We start from the raw sequence: 26749 nt of genomic DNA on the forward strand, positions 1-26749 counted from the left end.
ACGTATTTCTGGAGACCACAGAAGAGATGATACTGAAGAAACCCCCCCAACCCAAAGGAAATAGACTGCAGCACTGATTGGACGACTTTGGATAAGTGCAGGGGTACCTGGGTAAAGAATGGGATGGGGTTAGAGGCCCAACTTAGGGGAGGTAGAGTCTCTCCTAAGACAGAATGGGTTAGAGGCCCCTCTTAATAAAAAAGGCAGGGACGCTTGACTGATCTCAGATTAGAGGCCCAACTTAGGAGGGTTAGAGTCCCTTCTAAGATTTAGGGGGTTAGAGGCTCCTCTCAGTAAAGTCCTTCTTGGCTGAAAATGGGTTTGGCACCACAGGCTATGCTCTTCATATTAATCTGCCTTGTCCTCCTTACTGCATAAATCAATTTCTTGGTTGTTGTCTGTTTCACTGTCATTTTCAGGAGACTTTATTTAACTAGTCTTAGGGATTTTACCTTACTCATTTCCTATGTGCCTCCCGATTTCTGTCCACTCGCTTGTGAAACATTGGGAAAAAAAATAATTGAAGGCTCCATCTCTAAAATTGCTGATTGAGATCGATATTTAACAGCTATGAGCAATAAGATTAGATAGATGTAGCTGTGTTTTGTTGCTGCTATGCAGACTATGTGTGATTGAGAAGCACTAGGATGGAAATCAGGGGATTTTTCTCTTTGCTGTTTTGCCTCATTTTGCACATGAAAAAACTTCTTTCCTTTCCTGGATTCGGGCAAACCAGCTTTACTGTCCAATCCACACTGCTACTATTGGCCAGAACTTGCTTGCTCTGGTCATTCCCATCTAAATCCTCTTCATTTCCTTTGCCTTATTCAGCATTTTTTCAAAGACCTTGTGATTTATTTAAGATTCATGTCGCAGCTCACTAATATTATATGGATAATGTGAATCATGTTTGATGAGAGGAAAAGAAGAAAAAGAGCTAGACATACTAGATGATCCTTTAATGCAATGCCATCCCGTGCCCCCTCCCACCCCCCACCCCGGAATTGGCAGGCAGTTTCGGGTGGAGCAACACTTCCATCAACTCTGAAGGTTCAGATGTGTTGGTCCTTTCTCCCTCTAGTCCACTTGAAAGTTGTATTGAGAACCATTCGTCTCCTCCTTCTTACCCACGTAGTCCCACTCTACACCCACCACTCCCTAAGGAACTTAACCCAGTGAGTACTACTCATAGTGGAGCCTCCTATCAACCTCCAAAGCGAAACCTTTGTCCACTTAGAGGTGGCAAATGGGGAAGAAGGCACTGTGAGAGTACGTGTTCTCTTTTCCATGTCTGATTTGGCTCTATGTAAAGAGAAGTTTGGTCATTTATTTGAAGATCCAAGAAAATTCATATATAAGTTTGAAAAATTAACTCTGACCTATAGTTTAATTTGGCAGGATCTGCATGTTTTGTTGTCTCTGTGTTGTACAGTGGAAGGGAAACAATGCATTTTGGGGACAGCTAGGACCCACACAGATGAGGTATTGGCTTGCAACCCAAACTATATGATATATTAAGCAGGAGGTACAGGAGTTCTAGATCAAGATCCAGACTGGCACTGTTAACGGAGCAGTGAGGACTTGGCGAGGAGAAATCGTAGGGTCACTTATTTGTTGGAAGAGATGAAGAAATGTATGAAAAAGCCTATTAACTATCAAAAGGTTAAGGAAGTTTCTCAGGGCAAAGATGAGAATCCAGCTTTGTTTCAAGGGCGTTTAGTTGAGGCCATCAGGAAATATACTAACACTGATCTTGCCTCAAGGGAAGGACAGACCCTTTTGGGAGCACATTTTTAGAACCTAGTCTGCCCCTGATATTCATAGGAAATAACAAAAAGCAGCTATGGGTCCCCAAACTCCTATAGGACAACTTTTGGATATGGCATTTTTAGTTTTTAATGACAGAGACAAAGCAGAGGAAGCCGAAAGAGAAAGAAGGACTTCCCACAAGGTGCAGCTCTTGGCTGCAGCCTTAAGCTCACTTCCTACATGCGGTTACCCTCCTGGCTCTTGGCTTGAACAAGGGGAGCTGAAAGGTGGGAAGCCCAAAGCTGGGCATCTAAGTCACTGCACCTTGAGCATAAATCAGTGTACACACTGTAAAAAAACTGGCCACTGGAAGAGGGGTTACCCAGCATTCTGAAGGGAGCCATCGGCACCCAAACCAATGATGGCTGAAATAGCCAGGCAAGCCCAAGAGTAACAGGGCCCAAGACCTTCCATCACAGTTCCTGTCAGACAACATATATCCAGAGGAGCCTTGGTAACCCTTGACATGGCAGGTAAGAACATTAACTTCCTTTTGGACTGCTTGCTCTGTTTTGACCCATTATAATGGGTTTCTGTCACCCCAAAACTGTATGGTCAAGGGGATAGATGGACAAGCCCATAGAAGTCATTTTACCTATCCTCTAAGCTGATCTTCAGGGAGTTTGGTTTTCTCCTGAATGCCCCATTCCCTTGTTGGGAAGGGATTTGTTGACTCAACTGCAAACAGTGGTATCTTTTGGAAATCACGAGGCAGACAAGAAATTCCTCCTTCTCCTTTCCTGTGAATAAATATCAGGCTTTATTGCTAGATGCTTCTGATATAAGACTTAAAGTATGTCAAACTTTGAATCCAGCTACCTATTTGCCTGAACCCACAGGCACCCTAGATCATTCTTGTATACAAGTTATGGAGCAAGTTTGCTCCAGCCATCCAGATTTAAAGGATGAGCCTCTAGATAATCCTGAGGTAGAATGGTTTACAGATGGAAGTAGCTTTGTGCACTAGGGAAACAGGAAAGCTGGGTATGTTGTTGTCAGGCAATAACAGGTAACTGAATCTCAGGCCTTACCAGCTTCTACCTCAGCTCAAAAGGCAGAATTAATAGCTGTTATTAGAGCCCTGCAATTGGGAAAGGGCTTAAGAATTAACATTTACACTAATTCTAAGTATGCTTTTCTGGTACTTCATGCTCATGCTGCTATCTGGAAGGAACAGGGACTCCTAACTGCTAAGGGTTCTCCTATAAAACATCACTTAGAAATTCTAAATCTATTGGGTGCTGTTTTGCTGCCCAAGGAAGAAGTTGTAATCCATTGCAGAGGACATCAAAAAGGAGACTCCAGTGTGGCTAAGGGAAATTCTTTTGCAGATGCAGCTGCTAAGGCAGCAGCATTAAAGGAGCTAGTTGGACTTGTCCGCATGCTAATGCCCTAAGCCAGGATAATGACAGAACCTAGGTATACTAAAGAGGAACAAGAATGGGCTAAAGGCCAGGGTTTAATGCAAGATCCTTCTGGCTGGCTTATCAATGACAACAAACGGTTAATACCAGGTGCTCGTCAGTGAAAAATAGTCAACATTTGCATGACTGTACTCATTTGGGAAGAGATTCCCTGTTTCAATTAATGTCCCAGCTTTTTGTAAGAAAAGGCTTACTTAAAACAGTAAAGTGAGTAACTCAGGCCTGTGAACTGTGTGCCCAGAATAACCTAAATAATCAGTCTTTACTTCCTCCTCTAGTAAGGCCTGCTCTGCATAGGGGAACATACCCTGATGAAGATTGGTAAACAGACTATACTCAGATGTCCCAATGTAAAGGGTTTAAATATTTATTAATATTTGTTGACACCTTTATGGGTTGGATCAAAGCTTTTCCTACCCGGTCTGAAAAGGCAAATGAGGTTTCTAAACTCCTACTAAAGGAAATAATTCCTAGATTTGGGCTGCCTAGGAGCTTACAGAGTGATAATGGCATATCTTTCACAGTGACAATTACCCAAAACATCTCTTCAGCCCTAGGAATTCAGTACCACCTTCACTCACCATGGAGGCCACAGTCTTTGGGAAAAGTAGAAAGAGCTAATCAAACTCTAAAAAGGACTCTTGCTAAACTATGCCAAGAGACATCAGAAACCAGACTGTCTTTATTACCTGTAGCCTTATCATAGGTTCGAGTGGCCATTAAGGGAAATCTGCAGCTCAGCCCTTTCGAAGTAATGTATGGAAGGCCTTTCTTAACTACAGACCTCTTAATAGACATAGATATTTTCAAGCTACAGAATTATGTGATCAACTTAGGACAAGTGAAAAATGCGCTCCTTGAATATGGAAATCAAAGACTCTCTTTCCCACTAAGGAAGAACTAAGGTGGTGGTTACAACCCAGCTGGGAGACTGCGTCCTATTAAAAACTTGGAAGAAAGGATGCCAGTAGATCAGCTTTCCCCAAAATGTAAGTGAGCCCAGCAAGTTCTCCTTAGCATCCCAACTGCAGTTAAACTTCTGGGAATAAACAGCTGGGTCCACTTAACTCAAATTAAACCTGTCTCTTATGAAGTCCCACAGGCCAACAGAACACAAGAGACCGATTCTGTTTATTCCTGTGAGCCAATCAGTGATCTCTGACTCCTGTTCAGAAAAAATGAAAGGGATGGGTAACATAAAGATATGGTTTGGCATTCCACCTTTGGATATAACTTGGAATCATGCAGACAGTAACTTATTTACTGATGGGCATAGACTTTAGCCTCTCTACATAATCAAACAAACTGTTGGGTATGTGGACATTTTAACAGCGGCCCAAGGGGGAACTTGTGCTTTGATCAAAACTGAATGTTGTGTGTATGCTCCAAACTATTCACATAATATTACCCAGGCTATGAAAGCTGTAGACACTCATATCTCTGCCACTGATGCACTATCAGTTGACCCTGTATATGCTTGGTTCCAACAACTGCCCAGTTCTTGGAAAGCCTTTCTGTTTAGTTTACTTGGAATGATTTTACTTATTTTGCTTTGCTGTTGTGGAATATATTGCAGTTGTATTCTTTGTGTAGGAATGCAAGACACACTCACTCAATGCTTTCTTAAATTGGACACTTATTAATCTTTCAGATATCACCATTTTTCGGAACTTGGAGTTATGAATGACCTTCACCATACCAACACTCTCTGATTGAGCTTCTCTCTACCCTGAATGCAAGAGACCCTAATAGTTAGTCAGGAATATCATCGCCCCTATTCAGCCTGAAGAAATTACAGAAGATGGATCTTCATCCCTCTGCAACCCTTAGGATTAAGGATCCTCTTGTAAAGGGAGTGGGAGATATGTCAGAGGCATTCAAACCAGAGTGACTCCATTTTGAGTGAGGGCTAGGAAAATGAGGCTGACACTTCCTGGGCTGCATTCTCAGAAAGAAAAGTATTCCTAGCCTCTAGATGTTTATGGTTAAGGGAGCAGATTAATAATGTTTACTAAATAGACCCGGACTTGGGAGTGTCCTAATATCCCAATATCTTCAGAACAAAGGCATTACTAATTTTGCTTTAAAGATAATAATATCAATTCTTGCAAAATATAGTAATTAAGAAAACTAATTTTTTTATCACAAACCCTTGTAGCAGAGCACATCTCCCCATATATACAAGCATTGTACCTATGGTGGATTTGTTCTTCCTTTTACTTTCACGTACGTCCTACTCTGTCTATGAAGTAGCTGTCCTTTCACCACTGTACTTTCTTCATAAACTTGCTTTTGCTTTGCACTGCGGACTTGCCCTGAATTCTTTCTCGCATAAGATCCAAGAACCCTTTCTTGGGGTCTGGATTGGGACCCCTTTCTTTTAAGAGTTACAACAATTATAAATTGTTACAGGCTTCTACTTCTCCCACAAAAGTGAGGTGTTGAGTCAGAATCTCGATATGCTCCCGTTCTTGTGTATTATAAATGAGTATCATGTGCTATGTGTATCATTATATAAAGCAAATTGGAAATAAGTGGCATAACATGACAAAATGACATTAAAGTCTTAACACAAGGAAATAGGTATGATCTGTATTAAGGACCAAAACAATAACTATAATATGACTGTCACTTGAAGAATGAGGTTTATACATTTGGAAAAAAGAACTTTATTTCTCAATAAGGGTTTGAGCCTACAGGGTGGCCATTCTGACAGGCTGGGTGGTGTAGCCTCTGGCCAGAAGCCAGAAACAGACACCTCAAAGGTGAGAAGAATAAGACAGAGATTTATGCTGAATCAGGTGGGCAAATATACCTATTCAATTAGTTACATGATGAATCATGAATATTTGTGAAAGGAGAAATGTGTGTATTTACAACTGAGCTGAAGCCTCTCCTTGGGACCCACGTTAAAAAAAAAAATGGCAGTTGTAGCATGATCCAAGGGAGGTGTTTTCAGCCCTCTGACATCAAAGGGTGAAGCAGAGGACACAAAAATCCTCACTGCACATCCTCCATTAACCAGCCAGAAACATTCCTGGTCGTTGGCCTCCTATCAGGAAGGAATGCTGGTCAGTTGTTTTGTTAAAACTGCAAAAGGGAGAGGTAGCATTAGACAGTTGGTTGATATCAGAGATGCAGCAAGTCTTTCCAAAGGGCTGGTTTCTTTCGTTTTAACTCTTAGGGAAGACCCAAGGAGAAAATATAATGAGGTATGTCTGACCTCCCATCCCATCATGGCTGGAAACTCAGTTTTCAAGGTTTCTCTGGGGTCCCTTTGGCCAACATGGTGTTCATTCAGTTTGTTGGGGGCCTTAGGATTTCATTTTCCTACCATGGGTAGGACATTTCATTGTCCATTTTGAAGAATGACTGAGTACATTCTTCAAAAGAAACATGTATAGTAGGAGAACAGAGATCAGCATTGCATGCCAATAAGATGTACATCTGGATGTAAATCCATGAATATGAAATTGTAAGTTCAATGGTCATTTTTCAAAAGAGGCTATGAGGGGAGAGCAAACCCAATGGTTCAATTGTGGAAGTTTACTGCTGATATCCAACTAAATAGCAGAATGAATGAGATATTATAATGCAAATGAAGCACATACACATGCACAAACACAATTAGCAAGAAGGAGTGGTGATGGGGGTCCTCAGCTATGCAGATCCCTGCAGGAAGTCTTGGTCTGCTCAAAGATTACTAGGCAAATTCTTGATTACCATGTTGAAAATGTGAACTCTCTCAGAAGTCAGGAATAATCAGGGAAATGGTAACTGTGCACTTGGTGCCAATCAAAAATTTAAAAGTGACCATGGAAGTAAAAGTGAGTCTGGAAAGAAAACAATCCTGTATCTTGGAATAATAATAATAATGAAGGGAATATTGATTATATACTAGTATACACAGACTCTAGAAACTCAAAGAACTAATAACTATAATAACACAGTCAATGTATTAGGCAATTATTTATATTGTTATAAAGAAATACCACAGATTGGGAAATAAAGAAAAGAGGTTTAATTGGCTCACTGTTCTGCATGCAGAACATGTTCTGTAGGAATCACGGTAATGACATCTATGTGGCTTCTGGGGAGGCCTCAGGGAGCTTTTACTCATGTAGAAGGTGAAGGGGGGCAGGAGTGAGCAAGAGAGAGTGGGGCAGGGATAGGCACCACACATTTAAAATGGCTGGATCTTGTGAGAACTCAGACAGAGCTCAATTATCACCAAGAGCTATTCATGACAGTTCCACCCCCTTGTTCCAAACACCTGCCACCAGGCCTGCCCCACCTCCAACACTGGGGATTCTATTTCAACACAAGATTTGGGCTTGGACAAATATATCCAAACTATATCAGTCACATACTAAACAGAAAGGAAAAGAAAAAAATCCAGCTCAGGGAGGATGGGAGCTGATATGGTTTGGCTCTGTGTTCCCATCCAAATCTCATCTCAAATTATAATCCCCACATGTCAGGAGAGGGGTATGGTGGAGGTGATTGAATCATGGGAGTAGACTTCCCCCTTGCATTTCTTGTGATAGTGAGTGAGTTCTCATGAAATCTGGTTGTTTGAAAGTGGGTGGCACTTCCCCTTTGCTTGCACTCTCCTGCTCCATCATGGGAAGATGTGCCTTGCTTCCCTTTCTCCTTCCACCATAATTGTAAGTTTCCTGAGGCCTCTTAACAGGCTTCCTGTTAAGCCTGCAGAATTTTGAGTCAATTAAACTTCTATTCTTCATAAATTACCCAGTCTCATGTAGTTCTTTATAGCAGTGTGAAAATAGACTATACAAAAAATTGGTACAAGGAAAGTGGGACATTATTATAAAGATACCTGAAAATGTGGAAACGACTTTAGAACTGGGTAATGGGCAGAGGTTGGAACAGTTTGGAGCACTCAGAAGCCGGAAGATGTGGGAAAGTTTGGAACTTCCTAGAGACTTGCTGAATGGTTGTGACCAAAATGATAACACTCATGTGGACAGTGAAATCCAGGGTGAGGTGGTCTCATATGGAGATAAGGAACTTATTGAGAACTGTAGTAAAGGTCACTCTTGCTTTGCTTTAGCAAAGAGACTGGTGGCATATTGCCCTTATCCTAGAGATCTGTGGAACTTTGAACTTGAGAGAGATGATTTAGGATATCTGGCAAGAGAAATTTCTAGGCAGCAAGGCATTGAAGATGTGGCCTGACTGCCCCTAACAGTATAAGTTGTGAAAGGAAGGTAAATCTTGGGGCCCCAAAATTACTAAGTTAAAGGGAAAAGTCCAGCTGGGAACTACTTAGGGCAAACCTGACTCCCATTCTATTCAAAGTCATCTCTCTGCTCACTGAGATAAATGCATATCTGATTGCCTCTTTTGGAAAGGCTAATCAGAAACAAAATAATACAACCATTTGTCTCTCATCTACCTGTGACCTGGAAGCACCCTCCCTGCTTGAGTTATTCTGCCCTTCTGGACTGAACCAATGTACATTTTACATATATTGATTGATATCTCATGTCTCCATAAAATGTATAAAAACAAGCTGTGTCCCGACCACCTTGGGCACATGTCATCAGGACCTCCTGAGGCTGTGTTCTCAACCTTGGCAAAATAAACTTTCTAAATTAACTGAGACCTGTCTCAGGTACTCAGGGTTCACATAGTCATACGTGTTTACAAAGAGATGGTCTGAAATTAGAACTTATGCTTAAAAGGAAAGCAGAGCATAACAGTTTGGAAAATTTGCAGCCTGACCATGTGGTAGAAAAGAAAAACCCATTTGCTGAGGAGAAATTCAGGTGGCTGCAGAAATTTACATAACTAAAGAGAAGCTGAATGTTAATAGCCAAGACAATAGGGAAAATGTCTCCAGGATATTTCAGAGACCTCTGCTGAGCTCCTCCCATCACAAGCCCTGAGGCCTGGGGAAAAAATTACCTTCATGGTCCAGTCCCAGAGCCCAGCTGCTCTGTGAAGCCTCAGGATGTGACACCCTGTATCCCAGCTGCTCCAGCTCCCACCGTAGCTAAAAGGGGCCAAGGTACAACTTAGTTCATTGATTCAGGGGATGCAAGCCCCAAGACTTGGTGGCTTCCATGTGCTGTTGGCTCTGTGTGTGTGTGTGTGTGTGTGTGTGTGTGTGTGTGTGTGTGTGCAGAAAGCTAGCACTGAGTTTGGGGAATCTCCACCTAGATTTCAGAGGATGTATGGAAATACCTGGATGTCCAGGCAGAAGTCTGCTGCAGGGGCAGAGCCCTCATGAGAAACCTCTACTAGGGCAGTGTGGAGGGGAAATGTGGGGTTGGATCCCCCACACAGAGTCCCCACCACTGGAGCACTGCCTAGTGGAGCTGTGGGAAGAGGGCCACTGCCCTCCAGGTCCCAGAATGGTAGATCCACTGACAGCTTGCACCATGTGCCTGCAGGCAATCAATGTCAGCCCATACAAACAGCTGTAGGGACTGTACCCTGAAGAGCCATAGGGGCAGAGCAGCCTAAGGCCTTGGAGCCCACCCCCTACATGAGTGGGGCCTGGATGTGAGGCATGGAGTCAAAGGAGATTATTTCAGAGCTTTAAGATTTAATGACCGCCCTGCTGGCTTTCACACCTGCATGGGGCCTGTAGCCCCTTTGTTTTGGCTAATTTCTCCCATTTGGAATGGGAGTATTTACTCAATGCCTGTGCCCCCATTGTATCTTGGAAGTCACTAACTTGTTTTTTTAATTTTATTTTATTTTACAGGCTCATAGGAAGAAGAGACTTGCCTTGTCTCAGATGAAACTTTGGACTTGAGATTTTGGGTTAACTCTGGAATGAATTAAGACTTTGGGGGACTGTTGGGAAGGCATGATTGTGTTTTGAAATGTGAGAAGGACATGAGATTTTGGAGGGGCTGGGGCAGAATGATATGGTTTGTCTTTGTGTCCCCACTCAAGTCTCATCTCAAATTGTAATCCCCACATGTTAGGGGAGGGACGTGGTGAGAGGGATTGAATCACTGGGGCAGGCTTCCCCCTTGCTTTTCTCATGATAGTGAGTCCTCATGAGATCTGGTTGTTGGAAAGTGTGTGGAACTTCCCCACTTTGTATTATCTGTTTCCTTCCTGCTCTGCCATGATAAGACATGCTTGTGCCATGGTTAGATGTGCTTGCTTCCCCTTCTTCTTTCACCATGATTGTAAGTTTCCTGATGCCTCCCAGTCATACTTCCTGTTAAACCTGCAGAACTGTGAGTCAATTAAACCTCTTTTCTTCATAAATTACCCAGTCTCAGGTAGTTCTTTCATTTTCAGCAGTGTGAAAATGGACTAATTCAGACACCTTCCCTATCACAAGATAGCCATGAAGAATCTTGATGAAGAAGACATCAAGATTGAGGATGTAGCAGGAGCAAAGTAAAGAAAGCCTTTCTGGCTCCATGAGGAAGTCTCCAAATTTAACTTTTAAATAAATGTGTAACAGATGATATGTGGGTCATGTAAGCTTGGACAAATACAAAAAGTGGGGCATGTTTCTATCAAAATATTGTTGAGAGGGCTAACTTCTGAAATGTGGCAAGTTTTGTTTAAAATAATTTAATTAGCAGAATGACAAGTGACAGCAAAGATAAGGAGTGAAGGAGAGAATAGCTGGGATCATGTATAAGGAGGGATTTTTAAATAATGGTGGAAATTAACATGATTCTAGGCAAAAGAAACATCAGTGAGAAGGTGAAAGACATATTGGTTCAGAGTATGTCTTTGTCTGTTCAGCCTTCTGTAAAAAAATACCATAGACCGGGTGGCTTAAACAACAAACACTTATTTTGCACAGTTTTGGAGGCTTAAGAAGTCCAAGATCAAGTTGCCATCAGATCAGATGTCCAGTGAGGGCCTCCCTTCCTGGTTTGCAGATGGTCACTTTCTTATTGTGGCTACACATGGTGAAGAGGAGAGGGGGAAAAAGCAATCTCTCTCTGCCTTTTCTTATATGGTCACTAATCCCATCAGGAGGGCTCCATACTTCTAATTTTTCCTGTCTTAACACGTTTTGTGCTGCTATAACAGAATACCATAGAATGGGTGATTTATAAATAATAAAAATTTATTTCTCATAGTGTTTGAGGCTGAGAAGTCCAAAATCAAGATGCAGCATTCTCACATGGCAGAAGACAGAAGAGCAAGAGAGAGCCAACTCCCTCCATCAAGCTCCTTTATAAGGGAACCTAATCCCATTCACAACAGAGGAGTCCTCATGGCCTAATCACCTCTTAAAGTCCCACTTCTTAATACTATCACACTGGCAAAACCTGAATTTTGGAGAAGATTCATTTAAGTCATAGCATTCTATCTCTGACCCACCAAAATTCATGTTCTTCTCATATACAAAATACATTCATTTCATCCCAATAGCTCCCAAAATTCTTAATTCATTCCGGCATCAACTTTAAAACGTAGTTCAAAGTTTCATCTAAACATCATATGGGTGAGACTGAAGGTGTGATTCATCCTTATATGGTGATGGAAAATTTGGAAATTTGGAGGCAAATTTCCCTCCAACTGTGAGCCTGTGCAATCAAACAAGTTATGTGTTTCCAAAATACTGTGGTGGGACAGGCATAGGAAAGACGTTTCCATTCCAAAATTGAGAATAGAAAAGAAGAAAGGAGTAACACATCCCAAGTAAGTCCAAAACACAACAGAGCAGGCAACATTAAATCTTAAAGCTTAGAATAATCTTCTTAGACTTCATATCCTACCTTCTAGAAACTCTGGGGCAGGGGTTGGGCCCCAAGTCCCCAGGGTAGCCCCTCCCCATCCTCATAGTTTTGCTGAGTACAGCTAATGCTTCAGATCTCATGCATTGAAATTGCATGCCTACAGCTTTCTCAGGTTGTTGCTGCATGCTGGTATCTCTACAGGTCTGGGGTACAGGGACAACCCTGCTTATAACTCTACTAGGCATTACCCTAATGGGGATTTTCTGTGGCAGCTCTGCCACGGTGCTATGTCTCAGCCTAGGCCCCGAAACTGTCCAAGGTATCTTTTGAAATCTAAGTGGAGGAAGCCATGACTCCACAGCTGTTTTGCTCTTTGGGGCTGCAGAATTTGCACCATGTAGATGCTTCCAAGGTTCACCACTTGCACACTCCAGAGAAGTGACCCGAGCAGCATCTAGGTCTGGCAGCTGAGGAGCACTGCACAAGAATTCAGGGAACAGAGACTGAGGTGGCCCTGGGCAGTGAGCCCTGAGGCTCCAGTTGTTCCTGGGCCCCTCCCTTTAAGCCATTCTTCCCTCAAGGACCTAGCACTCTGGCCTGTGATGGGAGCAGCAGTCTTGAAGCTCTCTAAAATGCCTTAAGGGTCGTTCTCCCATTGACTTGAGGAATAGCACGTGGCTTCCTTATATCTATACTGCTTTCTTTACAAAATGGTCACTTGGGCCACATCCTTGGCCCAAACATGTTTTTTATTCTTTACATGGCCAGGATAATTTTCCAAAGGTTTACATTCTGCTTCCCTTTTGATTATACATTTTGTCTTTAAGTTGTTTCTTTCTTCTCACATTTCACTATAAGTGGTTAAGAGAAGCCACACAGCATCCTGAACACTTGAGTGCTTAACGTTTTCTTTTGCCAAATATCCTAGTTTATTGCTAAGTTTTGCCTTCCATAAAGTCCTAGGACATAGACAAATTCAGCCAATTTCTTAGCCACTTTATAACAAGAATGAGCTTTCTTGCAGTTTCCAATACCTTGTTCCTCATTTCTGAGACCTCATCAGAATGGCCTTTACTGTCCATATTTCTACCAACATTGTGTTTATAATAATTTAACTCATCTCTAAAAAGAATGAGGCTTTCCTTAGAGCTTTCTTCTTCTGAGCCTTCACCAGAATAACCCTTAATGCTGTGTTCACAGCAAGACAGCTTTTCCTTATGTTCACTTCAAAATTGTTCCTGCTTCTAGTTATTACCCAATTCCAAAGCTGCTAACACAGTTTTAGGTATGCATTATAGCAACACCCTATGTACCAATTTCTGCCTTAATCTGTTTTGTGCTACTATAACAGGATACCACAGATTGGGTGATTTACAATTAACAGAAATTTATTTCTTATAGTTCTTGAGGCTAAGTCCAAGACAAAGATGCCAACATCCTCACATGGCCGATGACAAAAGAGCAAGAGAGGGCCAACTCCCTCCGTCAAGCTCCTTTATAAGGGAACCTAATCCCACTCACAAGGGAGAAGCCCTCATGACCTAATGACTTTTCACTTAATACTGTCACATTGGCACTACCTAAATTTTGGAGGGGACACATTCAAACCATTGCACCTCCCAAAGTCCCTGTCTCTAAATACCATCATATTGGGGATTAGGGTTTCACATATGAATTTTGGAGGAACACATTCAGTCTGTAGCAAAGTGGTAATGGAGCTTTTATACCTTTTCTTGAAATTATAAGATTCTTCTTATATGCATGCATACATATATAGTTACAAACACACATACAGTTATATGTGTAAAGAAAGCTAGACTATATCACTAAATGCTAAGTCTCTGTGCAGTGGTCTATGGACATTTTAATTTTTTTGATAATTTTCTACATTTTAAATAAACATATGTATTTACTTAGAAATTATACAATATAGAATACATAAACATTTGTAAAATATCAAACAATAAATGAATAGACAGGCTCCCTTCACCAAAGATCTTAGTTTTTTCCTCAGAGCTAATATTCCTTATCAGTTTGGCATGAATCTTTCCAGATCCTCGTTTAAGCCATTTATCTACACATGGGTTAATTGTGGTCATTTGTATGTATAGTACCACACTGAACACTATTCTGCACTTCATTTTTTCAGTAATGATATTTCTTAGCAGCCTTTCCATTTCACTATGGATAGAATTACTTTTTAATGTAATAATTCATTCATTCAACAAATGTTAAGCACTTTGATGACAGGTTTCAGTGTTTGCTGTATATTTTGTAACTTTAGGCCTTTGATTGCTACATTAAAAAAGGTTTTAACTGCTGTAAAGAATTGCAAAGTATGAAATTGTATCAGATTATATTTGCCCTTTCTCTACTGATGAACATTTTGATAAAAAATTTTTCTTTATTACAAACAAAAGTTCTTAAACATGTATTTTCAAGCAACTGTGTGACTATAACTCTAGACAAGTAGAATTGCTGGTTGGAAGGGAATACAGTTAAGTCCTCAGTGTCATTGATAGGTTCTTGGAAACTTCAACTTTAAGTGAAACAACATATAACAAAACCAATTTTTTTCTCATCAGTGTTATAATGTAACATCATTGAAGGAAATCTTATTCAACGACTTGCTATATGTTGTTTCACTTAAAGTCACCATTTCCAGGAATTTGTCCATGATGTTAAGTGAGGGTTTACTATATACTATTAACTAGTGTAATAAAAGAGTCTCTCAAATCATAGCCAAAAATACTTCACAAATTCATATTCTTAACCAGCAATGTATGTGATTTTTCTATGCCTTGGATAACAATGATATTTTTAAAGTGTTTATTGAGCACTTACTATGTCTCAGGCACTAAGTGCTCTGCATATATCAACTTACTTATTCATCAAAACACTGCTGTGTGGTAGGTACTATTTTTATCTTCTGTTTACAGGTGAGGAAATAGAGGCCAGGGAAATTAAGCAAATGCTCAAAGTAACATGGTTAGCAAATGGTGAAGCTGGAATGCTAACTCAGGCAACATGACCCCAGAGCTTACCTTCTGCCAGTCAAATGGAAGAAAAATGAAATGTTGTTTCTATTTGAATTCTCTGGACAATCTGAGCTCCTCTACCGTGTTTTAAGTTTGCTGGGCTTTCATTTCCCTCTTCTATGAATCCCCCATTTGTAACTATTGCTTATTGTGGCAGCCTGCCTCCTAAAATAGAACTTAATGATCCTTTCCTCCCAGTATCCACACCCTAGTCTAATCACCTCCCCTTGAATCTGGGATGAACCTAAGGATTTACCTCTAACAAACAGAATATTTACAAAATGATGGGATTTCATTTCTGAGATTAGATTACAAAAATGTGACATCTTGCTGGAGCTCTCTCTGGCTGTCTCTCATTTGCTCACTATGATGAGGCCTGCTGCCATGCTGTGAGCTGCCTTTTGGAAAGGCCCAAGTGGCAAAGACAGCTAATAAGGAACTGAGGACCTCATCCCAGCAGTCCACAGGAAGCCACATCCTGCTACAAACGATGTGCGTGATCTTGAATACGGGTTTTTCTCCAATTGATCCTTGAGGTGACTGTGGCTACACTTTGATACCTTGATTGTTTAATTATCTGTAATTTACTTCTGTAAGTGGGATAGACTAAGGACCTACTTTCCTTTTTCTCCAAGAGGATAGCCAATTGTTGCAACACCATATGATGGAGTCTAATTTTTGGTCATTGAATAGGTATATCACTTTCATGTATATGCAAATCTGTTTTTCTTACTTTTTGTCTGGCCAATAATCTATTTGTGTATTTGTGTCTTAATTTTGTCTTGAATTTGATGCGCTGATAGTGTATTTTGATATCTGGTAGTCCAGGTTTTCTCACATTACTGTTTTCCAAAACTCTATTATGAAATTGAGAATTAGTTTTTTAACTTCTGTTAAAAAAATCCTGTTAATATTTTCAATGGAAATGCATTAAATTTGTAAATTAATTCAGAGTATTGACATACTTATAATATTGTATGTTCCATTCTAGAAACATGATATATTACTTCACTTATTGAATTTTCATTGAAGTTAACTGAAGTTAATGGTTTCCTTCATGTACATCTTGTACATGTATTGTTGTTGTTGTTATTATTGGGATCATTTTCCTTCTAACTGGTTACTGTTGCTACATAGGAAAATCATTGATTTGTATATTTCATATTTCATCATGGGACTTTCTGCTGTTTTTCAGTGGTTCCTGCTGCTCTTAGTTTGTGCTTTGTTGTTACGTGTCTGTGTTAGTTTAAAATGAGGAATGAGTGCTGAATTTTAGTAAATACTTTTTAGCAGTGATTAAGATAATCATATGGCCTTTATTCTTTATTATCACAATTGGTAGTTTTTTTTTTTAACATTTTAAACCATATTTTTGCAGTTTTAGACTAAATTCTATGTAGCTATGATGTAGTATTCCTTCAGAACACTACTGAATTTGATTTGCTAACACTTTATTTATGATAGGGATTTTCTGACATTTTATTTAGAACTTTTGCATCTGTATTTAAAGTAAGATTAACTTGCTATTTTCTTTTTTTTGAGACTGAGTCTTACCCTGTCGCCCAGGCTGGAGTGCAGTGGCATGATCTGGGCTCACTGCAAGCTCCGCCTCCCAGGTTCATATCATCCTCCTGCCTCAGCCTCCCGAGTAGCTGGGACTACAGGCACCTGCCACCACACCCGGCTAATTTTTTGTATTTTTAGTAGAGATGGGGTTTCCCCATGTTAGCCAGGATGGTCTTGATCTCCTGACCTCACGATCCACCTGCCTTGGCCTCCCAACTATTTTCTTTCTTTGTACCAACTGAGTCTGGTTTTTAAGTTAGTGTTAGGCTAGTTTTAACATTGAGCTAATATGTTTTATTTCTTTTTAATATTCTGATAAGTTTTTGTAACAGAGGACTTACACATTCTTTGAACTTTTGAAAAATTGTCACCTGTAGAACCATCTGGTTCTGGTGATTTTAAGGATGTATTGTCTTACTTTTACAATTAAAAATGTTTTCCAAACATGAGACTAAAACAGTTTGGTTTATTTTGATTCCATTTACTACATTTCTAAACTTATTTTTCTCTCAAAAACTTTCTAATAGGCTTATTGTTTTTATTTGGATTAATTTAGTTGCTTAGAAACTTTATTTATTTATTTACTTTTATTTTTTTAGATGGAGTTTCACTCTTGTTGCCCAGGCTGGAGTGCAATGGCACGATCTGGGCTCACTGGAACCTCCACCTACCGGATTCAAGCAATTCTCCTGCCTCAGCCTCCCGCGTAGCTGGGATTATAGGCATGTGCCACCATGTCTGGCTAATTTTGTATTTTTGGTAGAGATGGGGTTTCTCTGTGTTGGTCAGGCTGGTCTTGAACTCCCAACCTCAGGTGATCTGCCCGCTTCAGCCTCCCAAAGTGCTGGGATTATAGGCGTGAGCCACCATGTCTGGCCTATTTTTTTATTATAAACTCTTCTGCAAAGTTATTGGTTTTGTATGACACTGTAATATTTCATATTTGGGCTGAATCCATTCACTATTTTTGGCTTTAGTTTTCTAAATTAACATAATAATTAATTCTGGAAAACCTGCATACATATTTTAGTATTAAAATTCTATGTATAAGTAGAGAAGTGGACAGGCGCAGTGGCTCATGCCTGTAATCCTAGCACTTTGCAAGGCCAAGGCAGGCAGATCACCTGAGGTCAGGAGTTCAAGAGCAGGCCGGCCAACATGGCAAAACCCTGTCTCTACTAAAAATACAAAATTAGCCGGGTGTGGTGGCAGGCACCTGTAATCCCAGCTACTTGGGAGGCTGAGGCAGGAGAATCACTCAAACCCAGGAGGCGGAGGTTGCAATGAGCCAAGGTTGTGCCACTGCACTCCATCCTGGGTGACAGAGCAAGACTCCGTTTCTCAAACAGATGTGTTCTTGATTCACATGATAATATAGTTGGGGAAGAACATCAGATTAAAACAAAGTGTGTATACACACACACACACAATATTCATTAAGATTTAAAACCATTGGAAACAGAAAGTATGTGTTACTTTCAATTACAAAACGCAAGACTCATAGCAAGGTTTCCCTTCCCTGGGAGACTGAGGAAAGTTGATTTGGGGCCTGCTGATCTGTAATATGGATCATAGATTATTTTCTTCAATGCTTAGGTTCTTTCAGAGGGTGTAATGATTTTGCACTTTACCTGATGAAATTTCACACACTCTGAGCCAGTAATAGGACTTGAACCTCACACAAAGAAAAACAGATGAGGCAGCAAACCTGAGATGAGGGAAAAGGCAATGGTAGTGTTCCATCAGATATTAACTTAACACATGAAAATCACTTCCATTTACTTTTCTTTTTTTAAATTTATTTTTGTTTTTATTTTGAGATGAAGTCTCACTCTGTTACCCAGGCTGGAGTGCAGTAGAATGAGCTCGGCTCACTGCAGCCTCTGCATCCCAGGTTCAAGTGATTCTCCTGCCTCAGCCTTCCAAGTAGCTGGGATTACAAGCATGCATCACCATGCCTGTCTAATTTTTGTATTTTTGGTATAGACGGGGTTTTGCCCCATTGGCCAGGCTGGTCTTGAACTCCTGACCTCAAGTGATCCACCTGCTTCAGCCTCCTAAAGTGCTTGGATTACAGGTGTGAGCCACTGCACCTGGCTCCATCTACTTTTTAAAAAGAATAAATATTAGTTTAAACCATTTTATTTATTTATTTATTTATTTTTTTACAATAGTGGCATTTATGGTGATAAAACCTTATAGAATGCATTAGAAGTGTTTTGAAGGCTTTGGTGACTTTTTCCCTTTGTGTTTTAGTCTCACCTGTGCTTCCAATCCCTAACTCCCCAGCGTTGCTCACGCAATTCTCCTGAGCATCTTTGAACTACAATTTCATCCTCATTCAGAGTCTGACAGTCCCTATGAAAGCCAGCATCAAGAACTACTACTACATAGTGTTGAAATTAATCTTACTGTCTTTAGCTTTGTGTGCCTTCTAAATTCAATTATTCTGAACTGTATTAGTCTGATTATATTGGTTTTACTATTCCAGAACTTGCCTATGATCTGGCTTCTGCCTTGATTTGCTAATAGTACACCAGTTTCCCACACTGGAGCTAAAATTTTTCCCTGGGGACTAACCTTAGTGCAGTCCATTTGGCTATACCTCCAACCTCTTGCCTGCTTCTCTCAGATCTCTTTCTTACCTCACATCCTCATTACTAGAGATGTGGCTCCTATATGCAGAAGCTGTATACTTGTTTTCATACACCTGATTGACCAGAACACAGTCATATGGCCTAGCTTCGAAAGGCCTGTGAATTGTAGTCTTTAGATGGGTAGACATATGCTCTCTTAAAACTTGGGTTGGGCTATAGTGACATTGGCAAGATGGCAGAATAGAATATAATGTGCTCATATCCCCCAACAACAACAAGAATTCCACACCCATCTACAGACAAAAGTCTCTCTGTGAGAGCCTCAGAATTCAAGTAGGAGATTTTGAGATCCTGGTGGAGCCAAAAACCGAGGAAGGCTGATTTGAGAGAGCAGACCAATAACCAGGTAGCAGAACTGCCAATTGTGCTCCTAGGTTCAAACCCATTGCCCACTGGGCTTGGCTACGGCCCCGTTTGGCCTTAATCCTGTCACCAAAACCATCTGCCAAAGGTTTAGAAGGAATCATGCACACTACTGCCTCAGCAGAAAAGCTTTTCTGCCTGCCATCATTCTCAAGACTGGATCTGATAGTTCCCCTATAACTTGGCTCAGCTTCCTCAGCATGGTTCCTACTTATTACTGCACATACAAGGACCCAGAGCAAGACTCACTCATATTTCACATCCATCTAAGCCTCCATAATGTACCTTCTGGTCTCCATCCAAAAGTAGAGACTGAGGGGGCCAGTCTCAGCTTGCTGCACTCAGGGAGCTTGCCCAACTTTGTGGGGAACTGCTGGGGAATGCATAGTTGCCTGGGCTACTGGAGAAGCCTCACAGTTGTCTGTCCCACAGCAGATCTTAAGGGGCCAGTTTCCACTCTCTTGACACAATCAAGGAGAACTTGCCTGAGCAGAAGAATGCTCACAAGCATACACATCAGGGCCACTAGGCTAAGCCCACTGGTTCCCATTCCACAGTTTATCGTGAGGGTACACTCAAAGAACTGTCCCACCTGTTCAGAGACCTGCCATGAAATGCATGCCTGTCTGGGCCAATAGTACAGGCTTTCACACTTGGACCCCTGGGCGTTTTCCTACACAGCCTGGGTACACCCTTTGGGTCTTCCCCATGTCCATCTAGGCCAAGGTGCTGCATCAATCTTAGAGCCCTTGCAAGACTCACAGCAAACATGGGCTCAGGATACCCACTTAGTGCTGAAATGGCTTCAGTGATTATGGGCTCTGATAACAGTCAGTCTGCTTAGATTTCTGGACAGGCCTACTGAAGAAAGAGCAACACAAAGGCAAACTTCAAAACTGGAATAAATACCCAACTCTTCAGTGCACAGACATTGACATATGTCACACAAAATAAGCCCACAAAAATAAGAACATATGTCCACAAAAATAAGAACAATCAGGGAATTAGGATTTCACTACATGAACAAAACAAGGTGCCAGTGACAGACCCTAAAGAGATGGAGACAAAAAATTCAAGATAGCTACATTAAGAAAATTCAGTGAACCTCAAGAAAACAGAGAAAAGATTCAGAATTTTATTTTAAAAACTTAACAGAGAGATTAAAGTGTTAAAAAATGAAACAAAAATTTGGGAGCTGAAAAATACAAAGAATGAAATTAAAAAATGCAATAGCGAGCATCACAAGCAGAATTAATCAAGCAGAAGAATCAGTGAGCTTGAAGATAGACTATTTGAAAATACATAGTGAGATGAAAAAAAGAAAAAATAATGAAAAGGAACAAAGAAAGCTTACAGGATCTATGGTATTGCATTAACAGAGCAAATATTTGGGTCACTAGAATTCAAGTGGGAGCAGGAAAAGACAAAAGGGTAGAAGTCTTACTCAAAGAAATAACAGAAAACTTTCCAAACCTAAAATAAGGTATAAATATCCAGGTAGAGAAGGTTAAAGGTCACTAATCAGAGTTATTCCAAATAAAGCTACCCCAATACATGTTATAATCAAAATTGTAAAGGTCAAAGACCAAGAAAGGATGCTGGAATCAGTGAGAGAAAAGAAGCAAATAACATATAAGGAAATTCCAATGCGTCTGGCAACAGACTTCCCAGCAGAAACCTTGCAGGCCAGGAGGAAATTGGAATAATATAATTAGAGTACCAAAAAAAACACAAACTGTCAACCAAGAATACTGTACTCAGCAAAGCTGTCATTCAGAAATGAAGGTGAGGCAAAGAATTTCCCAAACAAAGGATAAGAGAATTTGTCATGACCAGACCTGTCTTATAAGATATGCTGAAGCTAGTTCTTCATACTGAATGAAAAAGATACTGATGTGTAACAAGAAAACATTTGAAAGTATAAAACTCACTGGTAAAAGTGTACATACAGAAAAATTCAGAATACTCTAACACCATAATTTTTGGTGTGTAAATCACTTATATCTTTAGTATGAAGATTAAAGTATAAAATTGTTAAAAGTAATAATAGCTAAGACAATTTGTTAAGACATAGGCAATACTAAAAGATGCAAACTGTGATGCCAAACACTCAAAATGTGGAAGGAGAATGAAGGCAAACTGTACAGGGTTTTATGTTTCTTTTATCTGTTACCAAAGTTAAGCTCTAGTCAGTTTAAAATAACTTGTTATAACTATAAGATATTCTTAGTAAGCTGGTGGTAACCACAAAACAAAAATCTATCATTAAAATAATCATAAATAATTATATATAAAATAATTAAATTAATTAAAAATAAAAAGAAAGGAATCAAAACATATTATTAGAGAAAATCACTTAACTACAAAGAAAAAGAGTTAGAAAAGAAGAAAGGAAGAAAGAATCTATAAAACAACTGGAAAACAAGTAACAAAATGGCAGTAAGAAGCCCTTGCCTAACAATACTTACCTTCAATGTAAATGGATTAAATTCTCCAATTAAAAGACATAAGGTGGCTAAGTGGATTTTTTTCAAAAGGCACCAATTATATGCTGCCTATAAGAGACTCACTTCGTCTGTAAGGATACTCACAGACTGAAAGGGAAGGGATGGAAAAAGATATTCCATACAAATGGAAACCAAAAAAAGAGCAGGTGCCACTATATTTACATAAGATAAAATATACTTTAAGCCAAAACTGTAAAAACAGACAAAGAAGAATGCCATATAATGATACAGGGGTGAATACAGCAAGAGCATTCAACAATTATAAATATATATACACCCAACATTGGAGCACCTAAATATAAAAGCAAATTTTAGTAGACCTAAAGGGAGAGAGATACTGCAATACAATTATAGTAGGGGATTTCACCATCCCACTTTCAGCAATGAATGGATTATCCAGACAGAAAATTAACAAAGAAACATCAGAAATAAACCAGACTCTAGACCAAACGGACCAAAGACGTTTACAGAACATTCCATCCAACAGTGTAGAATACACGTTCTTCTCAACAGCACATGAGACATTCTTCAGGATAGAGCACATTTTAGGTGACAAAACAATACTCAACAATTTTTTTTCAAATCAAAATAATATCAAATGTCTTTTATGACCACAGTAGAATAAACCTAGAAATCAATAACAGGAGAAACTTTCAAAACTGTACAAATAAATGAAATGAAACAACATTCTCCTGAATATTTCTCAATAAAAAAATTAAGAAGGAGATTTTTAAAATTCTTGAAACAAATGAAAATGGAAACATGGCAAACCAGAACCTAGAGAATACGCAAAAGCAGTTGTAAGAGGGAAGTTTAAAGCAGTAAATGCCAACATCAAAAAAGTAGAAAGATCTCAACTAAATAACCTAAAGTAGTACCTCAGGGAGCTAGAAAAACAAGGAAAAATAATCAAAAATTAGTAGTCAGAAAGAAATGCTAAAGATCAGAGCAGAAATAAACAATATAGAGACTAAAAAAATACAAAAAATAAACAAATAAAACGTTGGATTTTTGAAAAGATAAACAAAATTAACAAATCTTTAGCTAGACTAAAAATAAGAGAGAGAATTAAAATAAGAGATAAAAAAGGAGACATTACAATGGATACCACAGAAATACAAAAGATCATAAAAGACTATTATGAAAAACTATATACTGACAAATTAGAAAATCTAGAGGAAATGGATAATAAATTTCTGGACACATACAACCTACCAAGATTGAAGTATGAAGAAATAGAAAATCTGAATAGATCAAAAATGTGTAATAAGATTGAATCAGTAATAAAAAGTCTCCCATCAAAGAAGAGTCCAGGACCTGACAGCTTTACGGCTGAATTCTACCCAACATTTAAAGAAGAACTAACACAAATTCATCTCAAACTATTCAACAAAATTGAAGGGGAAAGAATTCTTCCAAACTCATTGTTTGAGGCCAGCATTGCCCTGATGACAAAACCAGAAAAAAACACAACAAAAAAAGTAAACCAGAAGCCAATACCCTCGATGAATATACATGCAAAAATCTTCAATAAAATACTACCAAACCAAATTCAACAGCACATTAAAAAGAGCATTCACCACATCCAAATGGGATTCATCCCAGGGAGGCAAGGATAGCTCAACATGCATGCGTCAATAAACATGGTACATTACATTAAGAGAATGAAGGAAAACACCATAAGATCATTTTATTAGAGGCAGAAAAGGCATTTGATAATTCAACACCCTTTAATAATTAAAAACCCTCAATTAACTAGGTATAGAAGAAATGTACTTCTTAACAATAAAGTCTATATATGACAAACCCACAGCTAACATCATACTGAATGGATAAAAGCTGAAAGGTTTCTGTAAGATATAAATCTAGAAAAGGATGCCAACTTTTACTACCTAGTCAACATTGTACTGACACTGTTAGCCAGAGCCATTAGGCAAGAAAAAAACAGTAAGGAACAACCAAATTGGAAAGGAGGAAGTCAAATTAGCCCTGTTTTTGGACAACATGATCTTATATATAAAAAACCCTAGAGACTTTACCAAAAAAACTAATGAAACTAATAAATTTGGTAAACTTGCAGGATACAAAATCTACATGCAAAAATCAGTAGCATTTCTGTATGCTAACAGTGAACTATCTAAAAAGGCAATCAAGAAAATAAACCCATTCACAATAGCTACCAAAACAAGCAGGAATAAATTTAATTAAGAATGTGAAAAATTTCTACAATGAAAACCATAAAATATTGATGAAAGAAATTGACAAGGACACAAATGGCAAGGTATTTTATGTTCATGAATTGGAAGAATATTGTTAAAACATATATATTAATACTATCCAAAGTGATCTACCAAATCAGTGCAATCCCTATCAAAATACTAATGGCATTCTTCACAGAAATAGATAAAGCTATTCTAAAATTTGTATGAAACAAAAAAATTACCCAAATAGCCAAAACAATCTTGAGCAAAAACGACAAAGCTATAGGCATCACACTAGCTGACTTCAAAATATACTACAAAGCTATAGTAACCAAAAGAGATGGTCCTGGCACAAAAACAGACACACAGATGAATGGAAGAGATAGAGAACCCAGAAATAAATCCAGGTATTTACAGCGAACTTATTTTTGAGAAAGGCACCAAAACATTGGGGAAAGGACAGTCTCTTCAATAAAGGATGCTAGAAAAACTGGGTATCCACATGCAGAAGAATAAGACTAGACCCCTGTTTCTCACCATGTACAAAATCAACTCAAAATAGATTAAAGACAAATTTAAAACCCCCAAACTATGAAACTGCTGAAAAAAAAAAAACAGAGGAAACATCACTTTATGAGACTGGTCTGAGTGAGGAATTTTTGGATAGCACCTCAAAAACACAGGCAAGGAAAGGAAATATTGACAAATGGGATTACATCACACAAAAAATCTTCTGCACAGCAACGGAAACAGTCAATGGAGTAGACAACCTGTAGAACAGGAGAACAGGAGAAAATATTTGCAAACTGTGCATCTGACAAGAGGTTAATATCCAGAATGTATAAGAAACTCAAGTCAATAGCAACAAAGAAATAATCCAATTTAAAAAACAGGCAAAAAATCTAAATAGACAGTTCTCAAAAGAGGACATACAAATGGCCAACAGATATAATGGAAAAATGCTGAACATCACTAATCATCAGGGAATTGCAAACCAAAACCACAATGAGATATCACCTCACCCCAGTTAGAATGGGTATTATCAGAAAGGCAAAAACATTAAAAATGCTGGGAAGGATGTAGAGAAAGGGGAACTCTTATACACCATCAGTAGGAATGTAAATTAGTGCAGCCATTATGACAACAGTATGCACGTTCCTCAAAAAATTAAAAATAGAATTACCATATGACCCAACAGTTCCATTACTGAGTGTATATCCAAGGGAAAGGAAAATGTTTATGGTTTGGTATGGCCTTTTAAATGGGGATTGAACACCTTAAGTTAGACAACTTTCTTAGAATTCGGCATAGCACTCCACTTAGAATGAAAAGTTTCATGTAATGAGTGAAGAAAGAATGAATGTAGATTACAAGTAAATGTACTGCTTTTAACATTATTTAAGCAGTAATTTAGATCAATCCAGTAGAGGGTGAGTTACATTTCACATTCTAGGCCATCTAGTCAGAGAAAACTATCTGAAAGGTCACATATCAAATTCATAGCTGCAACTACTTCCGGGGAAGAGAGTGAAATTGCAGGATTAGTGAAAAACAGCTTTCACCATTGCTTTACATACTTTTTAATTGTTTGACTTTTACACAAGAATCAATTTGCATACCATTGAGATAAGTAAAAATTTTGAACTATGTTTATATACATATATGAACATATGTATTTGTATGTGTATGTATGTGTCTATCTGTATAATTGTTTTCATTCATATATTGCATTATTGCATTGTATAATTGTATCATATACCAGACACTAGGAAAATAACAATGAACAAAACAGATAATTTGGATCTTCATAAAACTTAGTCTCCCCTTCTCCAAAACCTTCATGAATTCCCACTACTGACTTTCTAAGTATTAATTCTTTAGAATTTTCCTCCCTTATCTACTCTTTTTCACCGTTTGAGTGAAAAAGAATCCTTTTATTCTAATTCTCCCCATCTCCCAAAGCCATCATCCCTTTCCTCTTCTTGTTTAAAGTCTAGCTAAATTCTGTAGTCATCAAAGTTTAGTTCCACTCTTAGTATTGTGAACTGGAGATGGTCCCATTCTGATGTGAAGGTGGATGTCAAGTTTCTCTCTGGGAACCAATCTCCTCATGAACCAAGCTTAGCCAACACTGTCAAGCACATAGACATGGAAACTGAGGCTCTGTTAAAGCTGAACTGTGTTTCAGGGCAGCATAAGCTAACTACAATGAAGCCAGCTTTACTTTCCTTCAGTCCCACATTGGATCCTTCCTGATGTCTGCTCTGACTGTGCTTTGAGAGGAAAGCTTGATTGAACTGAGCTCTGGCATGTTTGTAGGTGACATGTGATACTTTATATGCACACACTAGTGATTTCTAAAGCTCTTATTTTCTATCTATAGAAATAATTTGAGACCAGAGCTACAGGTGATTTTATAGATAACAACAACAACAAAAAAGGACTTGCTTTCCAAACAGAAGAGTGAGCTTTTCACCTTCTCTCTGAAACC

This window comes from Pongo abelii, chromosome 3 (genome assembly GCF_028885655.2).
Source record: "Pongo abelii isolate AG06213 chromosome 3, NHGRI_mPonAbe1-v2.0_pri, whole genome shotgun sequence".
NCBI lineage: Eukaryota > Metazoa > Chordata > Mammalia > Primates > Hominidae > Pongo > Pongo abelii.